General features: G+C 44.7%; 1 long non-coding RNA gene across 2 annotated transcripts in view; it reads left to right on the top strand.

Annotated features, from left to right (window-relative positions):
- The window catches only part of LOC144691090 (uncharacterized), a 40873-nt gene that overhangs the window by 18547 nt on the left and 8391 nt on the right, over window positions 1-13935 (top strand). The window lies entirely within an intron of this gene.

Genomic DNA, 13935 nt, shown 5'->3' with positions numbered 1-13935 from the left:
GGATAGGGCTTCTGTTTTGGGTGCAACTGCTGATTGGGATGCTAATTATGTCCAAAATATAACATTTATGCCATCAACCTCTCTTGTCAAGTAATCTAGTGTTTCAGTATCTTTTCAATTAAGTTTTGTTGTAATCTAAAAAGTTTACAGCTCAGGATAAATAAAGCTACAAATAAATTGAGGCACATATACTGAATAAGGTGCTCTATCTATGGGTGTTGATTGTATATTTATTGTGGATAACTATATGCAATTGGAGGGCACTGAGTGGTTTGACATTTGAGCACATATAAAGAGACGCCTACTGACACTGGGGGAGGGTTAAGTTAGGAGGTAATGGTTCATTCTGTGAATACATCTAAACTGAGTAATGATTGGCTCTCGTTGCATCTTTCACCAACTGGCCACCAGGACTTTAACAATGGGCAGGATTCAGGTGACTCCCTGGTGAGTAACCACAGGAAAAACAGGGAATTCTTGGCAGGATATATACAGTCCAGAAGAAGGCAAGTCATGGCTACAAGGGTACATCCAGGTTAAACTTTTACAAAATGTATCACCAGGTGCATCAGTACAAACAATATTACAGTCATTTACAGCCTTTCATTTTGATCTGTACAGCCCGAGGGGCTCTAAACAGTTCCCAGTCTCTCGGTGCGCTGTGGTAGAAAGGTCTTAGACAGCGACCCTTCCCCATTGCGCCTTTGCGGCAGCTGCCCCAAGCTTTAGTGCGTCCCTCAGCACGTAGTCCTGGACTTTGGATTGTGCCAGTCCGCAACAATCGGTCAGGGACAACTCTTTGTGCTGGAAGACCAACAAGTTTCGGGCAGACCAAAGCGCCTCTTTCACCGAGTTGATGATCCTCCAGCTGCAGTTGATGTTTGTCTCGGTGTATGTCCCTGGGAACAGCCCGTAGAGCACAGAGTCCTGTGTCACAGAACTGCTCGGGATGAACCTCGACAGCAACCACTGCATCTCTCTCCAGACTTTCTTTGCAAAGGCACAATCCACAAGGAGGTGAACAACGGTCTCTTCCCCACCACAGCCACCTCGAGGGCAACGTGCAGAGGGGGTGAGCCTCCTGGCGTGTAGGAAGGATCTGACGGGGAGGGCCTTTCTCACCACCAGCCAAGCTACGTCTTGGTGCTTGTTGGAAAGTTCTGGCGATGAGGCATTCTGCCAAATGACTTTGACAGTCTGCTCGTGCCCTTGTAATGTTGTTTTTGAAATGGTTTTGAATGTGATTGAAGATAATTTATGAATAAAGTATATTTTTACAAAAAAAAAGAAGGCAAGTCATGGCTTGAGGTTCTCCGCAACGCTTCTCAAACTGATCCTTCGTTATCCTTCTTTCTGAAGCAGATCCTGCAAGTCCTTCAAAATATTTCCTTAAAAAGCACCGTTGCAAATCATATTCGTCTGAGTTGTGCAAACAAGAACTTTTAAAATAGGTAAATACCGTCGACGATTCTGTAATGAAACCAAGTTTGCAAAATTAAATCATAGTTTAACTGTCTGCAGGGATCCTCAGAGCAGACAGTTTCATAAAAAGGTGTCTGGAAATATTTACTAAGCAAACAGTGGAGGTTACCCAATGAGCCAAGATAAAACATTATGGATATGGTGGTTGGAATCTAGTTCTGGACCTCAAAACCAAGCTGACGATCAATAGGCAGCAAAGAGAGGCCACGAAACTCTGCTCGATGGCACTGGTGGTGTTGGCACTATGACAGCCTGTAGACCTAAAAATGGCATCCAATCCACTTCTGGTTTGACCTGGGTGTGTGCCGTGTGGTAAGTGCGCTAGCATGGGCATGCTGTGTATGTACAACAAGCATGCAGAGTGGACATTATTTAGTACATTAGTAATCCCAAATAAAAGGATAAAAGTCTTGCATTTATTTAGTACCTTTCATGACCCCAGGACATTGTGACATGATTTTTCCTGACATCTTGTCAATGTTGCAATTGAGGCAACAGTGGACAATTTTCCCACAGGAAAGCCCCACAAGCCGCCATGTGATTATGACTTGATAATCTGTTTGAAGGATTAAGGTCACCATGTTACTGAATTTGAGTTTTTTTTTGTCTTGCTTTCACAGCCTTCTGTGCAGAACCTCTCCTAGTTTAAACTTCCTATCCACCCTGGTAAAGCTCAACACTTCACCGCAGAACAGAGATACTTCATTCAAATTTCTTGCAATCTGTCCTGATAATTGTCAGTGGGCTCTCAAATACATAGTTGTGGATTCAGTCAGACACTCAGTCCTTGATGCATTTAAGGGGGAAAACCAAGAGCTATCACTACAATATAGAACACTCATACTGCCAAGTCATAGTACAGCAAGTACCAACCTCATCTGCTGCCAAAGTGTTGGCAGCAAGTTTATGCTTGTGATAAACTCATCTCTGATAGTTAACTTAGATTAAATTCCATTTGCTATTGAAATACTATTCAGTGGGATTAGCTCCATTTTTTTATCGTGTGTGCACCTTGCCTAGAGAGAAATAGCTTTGCCTTCTCAAATATAAATAACTCATATCTGGTACAATATGTATCAGGAAACATTGACCCCAATTCCATAGCCTAAGGTTGTAAGTATGCTAGGGCCTGTCACATAATATTTTTTTCATCAAAGGTGGTGAGCTGAGAATTGGTGTGCCACAGTTGGGGCTGCAACCAGGCACAGGGCTAAAGCTTTGGTCCCTGTCCTAGAAACACAGGGGCTAATTCTGACCTTCATCACCTGGATTGTGATTGGATGACATGGATCACCCACCTGTGGAAGAGATGCTTTCCTGTCAAATTGTGTGCCTCCTTTTGCATGCAGGGCTGAATGCAGCTGTGCTACCATATCATGCTGAAAATACCCTTCAAATGTTTTGGAATTTCATGAAGTACTCTGCAGTAGAAGGGAGCCTTGCCAACTTTTCAATGTTCAGGAGCCTGTACATTAGTGATGCGTTGAGAGTCCGATAATGGGCAAACTCTGACAATGTCGAGTGTTGCAATTTTATCCAGGCAAAAATCCGCCAAAAATATATTGAGGATAAACGTAGGTGGGCCCCAAAAATGCACGGATGGGGTTGCAGTCCAGAAAAAGTACTGGGGTGCATCTGCCCAGGGTCTCTGCTGCTGACCCCTCCAGAGTTTGTTGGGTCAGGGAGAGGTCCCTTGATTATCAAGCCAATGTGACAGGTACTTGTGACACTGGCAGTGCATTTGAGGTGCTCGTCAGAAAGTCTGGAGTCTGCTTGTAGGTCCACAGGGTTAGGGGGCTTGGGCTACTGGAGGATGAAAGCAAGATGGTAGCTCCCCAGGCATCTGGCACACATTTACATAAACCTTTTCTTGTGGTTGCAAACCAGCTGCTCATTGGTGGAATAGAACCTCCTCATCATTGACAAATAGTCCTGGTTGATTTGGGTGTGTGCCATTGCCACTTGCGTGTACGATCGCTGCCGCCCTGCATCTGTGGGGAGCCAGTCAGAGATGCAAACCCCGACACCCACTCATTCTAATTGCCCACGGTGATGTCAAAGTTGACATAATTACCAGCCCTTAAAACAGGCCATCAGTCAGATTTATGTGCAGACAACTGGGAAATCCTTAATATGTCTCCAGCACAGCCAGGTTGAGGGGCAGTGGTGATTTTTGCAGCCGCTGGTAAAACGTGATCAACAGGTCCAACAGGGAGCAGATCTTCTTCTAGGAGAATGAAGATGTTTTCCACCGCCTGAGGTGGCAGCGTTGGTCTTCCGAGAGATCAAGAAAATTGAGCCCCTGTTTGTGTATCCTGCACACACACCTTCTGTGTGCTCCATCCCTCTCTGCTCACCACCTGCAGCGCTCTCCACAGCACACCGTTCTTGCTACTAAGGTTCATCTTGCTCTTAATCCAAATTCCAATCTAAGGCAGCCAAGGTGCCACACATCCTGATACCTCCAAACTAACCTCTCACCATAACTACTCTCACCAAACCCTTTCAGAGTGCTGGTAAGAAAGCAATCGAAAGCACTGAGTATTTACTCAGAGCACTGCTGCATTTGACTGACTTTTAATAAGCCTTGTGAATTGCCATTGTGTTCTTCCTTGGTTTCAATGAAGAGTTTCAAGAAGCCCAGGGAACTGGTAGATGCGCTGTTGAATTCAAATGTAGGCTGAAATATCACTGGAATTAAATGAAGAGAGCCTGTATCGCAACAGTGGCAACACTGTAAATAAACAAAGTTAAAGGTGGCAAATAATTACTGAGAAAATATGAAAATAAATAATCCAGAATTAGCAGTCAGTAAAACCTGCCAACAAAATAAAAAGAACCAATGAAGATTTTTCATCATATTTTCAAAAATCCTTTAGGCACCATTTCACTCTTTCTCCTACTATAGGGACTGCCTTCTGGAACTAGGATCTGGAACAGAATAAAGAGCAGGTCAGAGGCTGGGAATTCTGTGGCGAGTAACTCACCTCCTGACTCCCCAAAGCCTGTCCACCATCTACAAGGCACAATTGATGGAATATTCTCCACTTGTCTGGATGAGTGCAGCTTCCACACCCCTCAAGAAGCTTGACACCGTCCAGGACAAAGCAGCCCCGCTTGATTGGCACCACATCCACAGACATTCACTCCCTCCACCACTGACGCACAGTAACAGCAGTGTGTGTACCATCTACAAGATGCACTGCACAAACTCACCAAGGCCCCTTAGACAGCACCTTTCAAACCTGTGACCACCTAAAAAGACAAGGGTAACAGATGCATGGGAACACCACCACTTGCAAGTTCCTCTCCAAGCCACTCATCACCCTGACTTAGAACTATGTTGCTGTTCCTTCACTGTGTTATGATATGACGGGTGGTATTTGCCAGGCTGACCAAATCCCAAAGGATACTTGGCTACACTACCACAACAATTTTGCAATTTGTATTTATTACAATAAGACTTGTGCACTGAAGTCAGAAGTAATGAGTCCACTACCACCTTTTGAAATTTTAAAGATTAAATTAAAACATTTATTAACAAAAAAGAAAAATCTTAAACACACACGATTACAGTTACACAGTTACATTTAATTTTATAACAGTTCTCACAAGATTTCTACTTAACTAGACTTCCGAATACACACCCCTTCCAGGTGACAGTCCAAATAGATTCCTAATCTATAAAACATCCAGCAATATTACCACAAGGACCCACTGTTGCCATAACGTTGGTATTTCACAGCTTCTATCTCCCTCTCACTTGATAATAGGCCTCCAAAGGCTCTTAACACAACCTTGGTTACTGAAACAGCAAACTTCTCCAGGGTGGCTAGAGACTTTTCCACAGGTCTGTTTCACGCAGAGCACCATTCAAGATCTCACACGGCCACTCCACACACAGCTTTCCATCTTTCTCTAAATACATTTCCTCCCTTGTGATCTGTAAATCCCATTATTTCACCCTGTATTTGGAAGTTACTTTTCCCAGATTATAAACATCTTTCATTTCATAATTATACCCTCTGGAAAAATAAACTTAATAACTTTGCCTCACTTGTCTTGCCAGTTGTAAACATCTTATCAGGTCTCTTTGAAAATCAAACAACCTCTCAAATTAACTAAAAATGCAAATTCCATTCACACAGTATCTGCTGAGACTTCATTCTAGATTACCCATCTCCATTTCAAATGCCTGTTTTACACCTAATCCCTTTTGATGATTCAAACCTTGCAGTCTGACTGTCTTCAGTTTAAACTAGACACACACACACACATACACACATACACACACAAAAATATACATTCACACAGTCCCTGTAAGCCAGCTTCAGCGTCCCACAGTAATATTAAGGAAAAAAAAAAGATATTTCCTTTACAACTGTCACTGGATCAAAATCCTGGAACTTCCTTCCTAACAGCACTGTGGGTGTGCCTACACCACATTTCAGCGGTTCAAGAAGGCAGCTCACCACCAACTTCTCAAGGGCCAATAGAGTTGGGCAATAAATGCTGGCCTAGTCAGCGACACCCACACCTGTTAATGAACAAATTGTGAAATATAAGGGGCAAAGACCTGCACGCCATGAGCTGAGCATTTACACTAAGTTAGGTCCCATTGCTGTCTCCCATTGTAGCTCCCCGTGAAGCGTGTAGAGTCATTGAATGGAGCGAGTAGGTAACTGCAATATACACGAGCATCTCAGCAACGTGCTTATACTGTCAGAAGCACTGATTCCTGGTGTCCCTGTCCCAGTCCTGCCCCTCAGACATAACTTTTGGCGGGGGCAGATGTGCCGCCTTTTTCAAAGACAGACAGAAGTTGCCACCTGAGATTGTGACCAGGCATATCCTGCTCCTGATCTAACCTCTCAGCTGTACCTTTGAACTCCCACCAGAGCCACATTTTTAATCTGGATGAACAGCTGTGATTCAGCCTCATGAGAAAAATTACAAGGAAATGGTAAAACGCATCCATGCGTTTTTTTGAAAAGTGTTCGAAACGTTTTATCATTGGAGACCTGAGCTTTAATGAGAAGTAACATAGAATCTTGAATCTGTAGGTCTCAATATCACTGTCAACACGGCAGTCAGCTGTAATTTCCAGAATACCTAGACTGGACATTCACAGAGTATACAGTGTATGCCTAGACTTGTTGGGGCTAGATTTTAATTCCAGGTGAAGAGAAAAAGGCAAATCTTTTAATGCTGGCGGGTGGCTTGGTCCATTTTGAAGCCCCGGCCTCATTACTATGTTGCAAACTAGCTTTATGTCCTTAATTGGTCTCTTGGCTTGTGCCATATTAGTTGGAAAATGTTCCTCCCCAGTAATACGAACGTACAGACATGTGAATTAGGAGCAGGAGTAGGCCACTCGGCCCCTCTAGCTGGCTGTGCCATTCAATAAGATCATGGCTGATCTGAATGAAGCCTCAACCCCACTTTCCTGCCTATCCCCAATAATCTTTCACCCCCTTGTTAATCAAGAATCTGTTTACCTCCACCTTAAAAACATTCAAAGACTCTGTTTTCTGTTTCCATTGCCTTTTGAGGAAGAGAGTGCCATAGGCTCCTGAGAGAAAAAGTTTTGCCTCATCTCTGTCTTAAATGAGTGACCCCTTATTTTTAAACTGTGACCCCGAGTTCTAGATTCGCCCACAAGAGGAAACATCCTCTCCACATTCACCCTGTCAGAACCCTCAGGGTCTTTTTTGTTTCAATCAAGTCACCTCTTACTCTTTGAAACTCCAGTGGATACAAGCTTAACCTGTCCAACCTTTCCTCATAAGACAACCCGCCCATTCCAGGTACTCATCTAGTAAATGTTCTCTGAACTGCTTCCAATAAATTTACATCCGTCCTTAAGTAAGGAGACCAATACCGTACACAGTACCCCAGATGTGGTCTCACCAATGCCCTGTTTAACTGAAGCACAACCTCCCTACTTTTGTGATCAATTCCCCTCACAATAAATGATAACATTCTATTAGCTTTCCTAATTACCTGCTGTAACCTGCATACTCACCTTTTGTGATTCATGCACTAGGACACCCAGATCCCTCTGAATCTCAGAGCTCTGCAGTCTCTCACCATTTAGATAATATGCTTATTTTCTTATTTTTCCTGCCAAAATGGACAATTACATATTTTCCCACAGTATACTCCATTTGCCAGATCTTTGCCCACTCACGTAATCTATCCATATCCCTCTGTAGTCTCATTTTCTTTTTCATTCATGGGATGCGGGTGTCACTGGCTAGGCCAGTATTTATCGCCCATCCCTAGTTGCCCTTGAGAAGGTGGTGATGAGCTGCCTTCTTGAACCGCTGCAGTTAATGTGGTGTAGGTACACCCACAGCGCTGTTAGGGAGGGAGTTCCAGGATTTTGACCCAGCGACAGTGAAGGAACGGCGCTATATTTCCAAGTCAGGGTAGTGTGTGGTTTGGAGGGGAACTTCCAGGTGGTGGTGTTCCCATCTACCTGCTGCCCTTGTCCTGCTAGATGGTAGTAGTCATGGGTTTGGAAGGTGCTGTCTAAGGAGCCTCGGTGAATCCCTGCAGTGCATCTTGTAGATGGTACACACTGCTGCTACTGTGCGTCAGTGGTGGAGGGAGTGAATGTTTGTGGATGTGGTGCCAATCAAGCGGGCTGCTTTGTCCTGGATGGTGTCAAGCTTCTTGAATGTTGTGGGAGCTGCACTCATCCAGGCAAGTAGGGAGTATTCCATCACACTCCTGACTTGTGCCCTGTAGATAGTGGACAGGCTTTGGGGAGTCAGGAGGTGAGTTACTCATCGCAGGATTCCTAGCCTCTGACCTGCTCTTGCAGCCACAGTATTTATATGAATAGTCCAGTTCAGTTTCTGGTCAATGGTAGCCCCCCCTAGGATGTTGATAGTGGGGGATTCAGTGATGGTAATGCCATTGAATGTCAAGGGCAATGGGTAGATTCATTTTTGTTGGAGATGGTCATTGCCTGGCACTTGTGTGACGAGAATATTACTTGCCACTTGTCAGCCCAAGCCTGGATATTGTCCAGGTCTTGCTGCATTTCGACATGGACTGCTTCCGTATCTGAGGAATCATGAATGGTGCTGAAAATTTTGCAATCATCAGTGAACATCCCCACTTCTAACCTTACCATGGAAGGAAGGTGTGGTAAAGTGGAGTGCAATGTACATTTAAGAGAATGTAGTTATTTGACCATGTGACTGTGTTGACCAATCGCTACACAGTGCATGCTTCTGGGTAACTGAAAGTCGAGAGCTGGAGGTGATTGAAGAAGCACACATGGTGTTCGTGCTCTGTTCTTAGTTCCAATAAACAACCAGTGTTTGTTCAGTTAATCGGTCTCTCTGCCTGTATTGTTTCAAGCATTAACTAATGTGTTAATATCAAGAGTGCATCTCGCGTTCACTGTACACAGCGAACCTGATAACCAAAAACACAAAAGAAGGTCATAGATGAAGCAGCTGAAGATGGTTGGGCTGAGGACACTACCCTGAGGAACTCCTGCAGTGATGTCCTGGAGCTGAGATGACTGACCTCCAACAACCACAACCATCTTCCTCTGCCACTCTATTGACCTACCCCTTAACCTAAATTGCCAGTTCACTTTCGCTGGCTCTGTTTTTACGCCCTCATAATTGTCCTTATTTAAATTTAAAATACTAGTCTTAGACCCACTCTTCCCTCTCAAACTGAATTAAAATTCAATCCTATTATGATCACTGCTACCTAGGGGCCGGACAGCTGAATGTGAAGGCTGTATAACACATCTTGTAGGTGTGACTATTAGTATAAGGAATAACAAGAAGCAGGACCAAAAAGCATGAGACAAAATATGTTCACAATCTACAGCAGAAAATATATAACATATTAAAGGCTTTAAGGCTCAATACCCACAAGCAGCTGTCATAAAAATATCTCCCAAAGCTCCAACCAGCTTTCCCAGACTGCAGCTTAAGATGGCTTTAATTGTTACTGGAAGTGGCCAGTTCCCAACAAGTGCTACTCATGGTCAGTGGGCAAGAGTGGGAACTGGCAGCAGTTGGGGGTACAGAGAACAAAAAGGGCCTCAGGGATTTTAATTTCCTTTCTTCTGCCCAATCTTCAGACACGAATATACCTGTTTCCCACGGGAGCTCTGAATGAAAGAATGGAAGTCTTCACCACAGTCAGATGGGAAAATAAAAAAGTGCTGTGTTACACAACGCCCTGCCTCTTGACTTCGATCCCACTACCTCCCTGTTTTAAATCACAGACAGGGCCAGTAAATCACATCACCACAAACACTGGGTGTTGCATGTGTAATGAATAAAACATTGCAACTTTAAAGTGTTGCTATGTAATTGTTATATCGCCTAATATCTTCAAGCTGGATATAACAGCTGCATTTCCTTTTCACGTTTATGAGAGAAGTTAAAGCAATGGAGAAAACATTAAGTGACAAATTCTGGAAGGGTGTGATCATTATTCAATTTGGCAGACTGAAAACAGGTCCTGAATTTAAACTTGTTTATCTAAAGACAACATTTCATAACATTAAGTGTTTCATTGAGATATTTTGTAAAGAAGGAGAGATGCAAATCAGTTCAATATTTTGTATTTCTTGGCCTGCACTGTAAACGGAACAGACAGTGTGCCCATTTTATATATTTTTATGTAAACAGGCAGGGATTTCTCTATTTATGCAATTGCGGTATGTGATGCAAACACAGTTGTTTATTCACCTACCTGGAGGAGTTAATAAAACACCAATTATATTTGCTGAAGCCAGTCCAAAAATATTTAATTCACTGGTTGGAACCGTCCTAGATAAGCGCTAAGTGCGGTAACAGGCGGGAAAAAGAACATTTTACCTGCTGGTTGCAATAATGACTTTTCGCGCCATATTGCCCCATTCCAGGCAGGTCCCACCTCCTTAATAATGTATTCCCGGGAAACACGCTGGGACACTGGCGGGATGACCTCTGATTCACCTGCTCTGCCATCACCTCAGCTCTATAATCTGGGCGCCGTATTTAATCTCGGTGCCCTTGCACAGAGCTCTCTCTCTCTCTAAGGCATCCGAAGCTGCTGGAAAGTCATGGCTGCCAAAGGAAGGAAACGTGCTGACCCCAAATTTAGCAACGCCTCCCTCAAGTGCCTATTGGACACAGTGGAAACCCACCATGAAGTCCTCCACTCCAGCTCTGGGCGAAGACCAGCAAGCAAGGTCACCAATCCAGCATGGGAGGCGGTGGCAGTGGTGATCAGTGCCAATGTCCTGCAAAAGAGGACAGCCACCCAGTGCTGAAAGAGGGTGAATGATCTCCTCCGTTCTGCCAGGGTAAGTCACTCATCTCATCACTCTCAAAGCACACACTGACAAACCTATTACACATCCGCAGAGCCCTCACTCACTGCAAGTTCAAGGGACACCACCATTCACTCTCAAACACACACCTTCCTCTGCCCTGCGGATCATGTCCTCATCCCATCCATGGCACCACTCACCACCCACACATGCCAGGCATGCTTATCATCTGGCCAAGCAGGTGTCCTTCTTGCACTCTCTCCATCTGTATTCACACAGGAGAAGCTGGCACACAACAACAGGGAGAGCTTGCAGACTGGTGGAGGAATGCCTGACACCAAGGCCTTAACAGGGTTTGAACACAGAGTCATCCAGCTGGCTGGCGACAATATGGACCGGTCCTGCGCTGACGGTGAGGTCAGCAGTGCTCTACCAAGTGGATCCCACTGTGCAATATCCATTAGACAACCATGCTGTGAGCTCTCCTATTCCACAGTCACCTGCAATGCACTAATTATCTCGCCTTGCTTTCACAGCCACGTTTGGGAAGCCGAGGGGGTCCATGACCCAGGTCCTCGACGTAAACCCCAAAGACACCTTGGGAGGAGAATCTGTTGAAACCCTCCTTGAAGTCCCACCACAGCGCTCACCCACACCCTCCACCAGTGCAGAGACATACGTTGGTGTGACCTGGTTTTAGAGTAGCCTCGGGATCACAATCTGGTGAGCACATCGCACTGTCTGATCCACAGCAGGCAGAAGTAGGGACTCGGAGGACTCCCACTTTCTCTCCATACCCCTTGATGCCCCTAATATCCAAAAATTTATCCATTTCATTCTTGAATATACTCAGTGACCCGGCCTCCACAGCTTCTGTGGGAGAGAATTCCACAGGTTGACCACCCTCTGAGTGAAGAAATTTTTCCTCATCTCAGTCCTAAATGGCCTGCCCTGTATCCTGAGACTGTGGCCCCTGGTTCTAGACTCCCCAGCCAGGGGAAACACCCTCCCTGAATCCAGCCTGTCTGGCCCTGTTAGAATTTTATATGTTTCAATCAGATCCCCTCTCATTCTTCTAAACTCTAGTAAATACAGGCCCAGTCGAACCAATCTCTCCTCATACGACAGTCCTGCCATTCCCGGTATCAGCCTAGTGAACCTTCACTGCACTCCCTCTATGGCAAGTATATCCTTTCTCAGGTAGGGAGACCAAAACTGCCCACAATACTCCAGGTGTGGTCTCACCAAGGCCCTGTATAACTACAGTAAGGCATCCCTACTTCTGAACTCTTAAATCCTCTTGCAATGAAGGCCAACATGCCATTTGCCTTCCTAATTGCTTGCTGCACCTGCCTATTTACTTTCATTGGCTGGTGTACAAGGACATGCAGATCCCTTTGTACATCCACATTCCCCACTATATCACCATTTAAATAATACTCTGCTTTTCTGTTTGTATAACTTCACATTTATCCACATTATACTGTGTCAACCATGTGTTTGCCCACACACACAACTTGTCTAAATCACCCTGAAGTCTCCTTTCATCCTCCTCACAACTCACAATCCCGCCCAGTTTTGTGTAATCAACAAACTTGGAAATATTGCATTTGGTTTCCTCATCCAAGTCATTTATATATATCATTATATATTGGTAGCAAAAACAGGAAGGCAGATTATTATCTGAATGGCTATAAATTGAGAGAGAGGAATGTGTAACGAGACCTGGGTGTCCTTGTACACCAGTCGCTGAAGGTAAGCATGCAGGTGCAGCAGGCGGTAAAGAAGGCAAATGGTATGTTGGCCTTCATAGCCAGAGGATTCGAGTACAGGAGCAGGGATGTCTTGCTGCAATTGTACAGGGCCTTGGTGTGACCACACCTGGAATATTGTGTCAGTTTTGGTCTCCTTATCTGAGGAAGGATGTACTTGCTATAGAGGGAGTGCAGCAAAGGTTTACCCGACTGATTTCTGGGATGGCGGGACTGACATATGAGGAGAGATTGAGTCAATTAGGATTATATTCGCTGGAGTTCAGAAGAATGAGGGGGATCTCATAGAAACCTATAAAATTCTAACAGGACTAGACAGGGTAGATGCAGGAAGGATGTTCCCGATGGTGGGGGAGTCCAGAACCAGGGGTCACAGTCTGAGGATACGGGGTAGACCATTTAGGACTGAGATGAGGAGAAATTTCTTCACCCAGAGAGTAGTGAGCTTGTGGAATTCGTTACCACAGAAAGTAGTTGAGACCAAAACATTGTATGTTTTCAAGAAGGAGTTAGATATAGCTCTTGGGGCAAAAGGGATCAAAGGATATGGGGAGAAAGCGGGAGCAGGCTATTGAGTTGGATGATCAGCCATGATCATAATGAATGGCGGAGCAGGCTCGAAGGGCCGAATGGCCTACTCCTGCTCCTAGTTTCTATGTTTCTGTTTCTATGAATAGCTGGGGCCCAAGCACTGATCCCTGCGGTACACCACTAGTCACTGCCTACCATCGGGAAAAAGGCCCATTTATTCCTACTCTCTGTTTCCTGCCTGTCAACCATATTACCCCCGATCCCATGTGCTTTAATTTTGCCCACTAGCCTCTTATGTGGGACCTTATCAAATGCTTTCTTGAAATCCCCTTGGTGTTTCTTACCTCCACCCAAACAGATTCTACATCATGATTTCCTAAGCCAATATCCTTCCTCACTATTGCATTGATTTCCTCCTTTACTAACAGTGTGACCCTATCCTTGTCCTATTTGTCTGTCCTTCCTAAATATTGAATGCGTCTGGATGTTCAGTTCCCATCCTTGCTCACCCTGCACCCTGCAACTGTTTATATCTATTTGCGCTGTTAATTTGTCTACCCTGTTGCGAATGCTCCATGCATTAAGATTCGATGCCTTTAGACTTGTCTTTTTAACCCTGTTAAATAACTTTATTTTGCACTATGACCCCATTTTTTTTTTGCCCTTGTTTTTTTCACTTTTGCTTCTTACTTTTCTGTCCTTCGTTTCTATCCTTGTTTCCCCCCTCCTCTGTCTCCCTGCTCAGGTTCCCATCCCCCTGCCATTCTAGTTTAAACCTGCATCGGCTCCTTTGGAGAAAGCCCGCCATATTAAGCGTCCCTCAGTCACTTAAATGGACAGTGGCAGATCTTC

This window comes from Cetorhinus maximus, chromosome 15 (assembly GCF_964194155.1).
Source record: "Cetorhinus maximus chromosome 15, sCetMax3.hap1.1, whole genome shotgun sequence".
In the NCBI taxonomy this organism is placed as follows: domain Eukaryota; kingdom Metazoa; phylum Chordata; class Chondrichthyes; order Lamniformes; family Cetorhinidae; genus Cetorhinus; species Cetorhinus maximus.
Note: the sequence above shows the minus strand (reverse complement) of the source record. Positions and strands in the feature narration are given on the sequence as shown.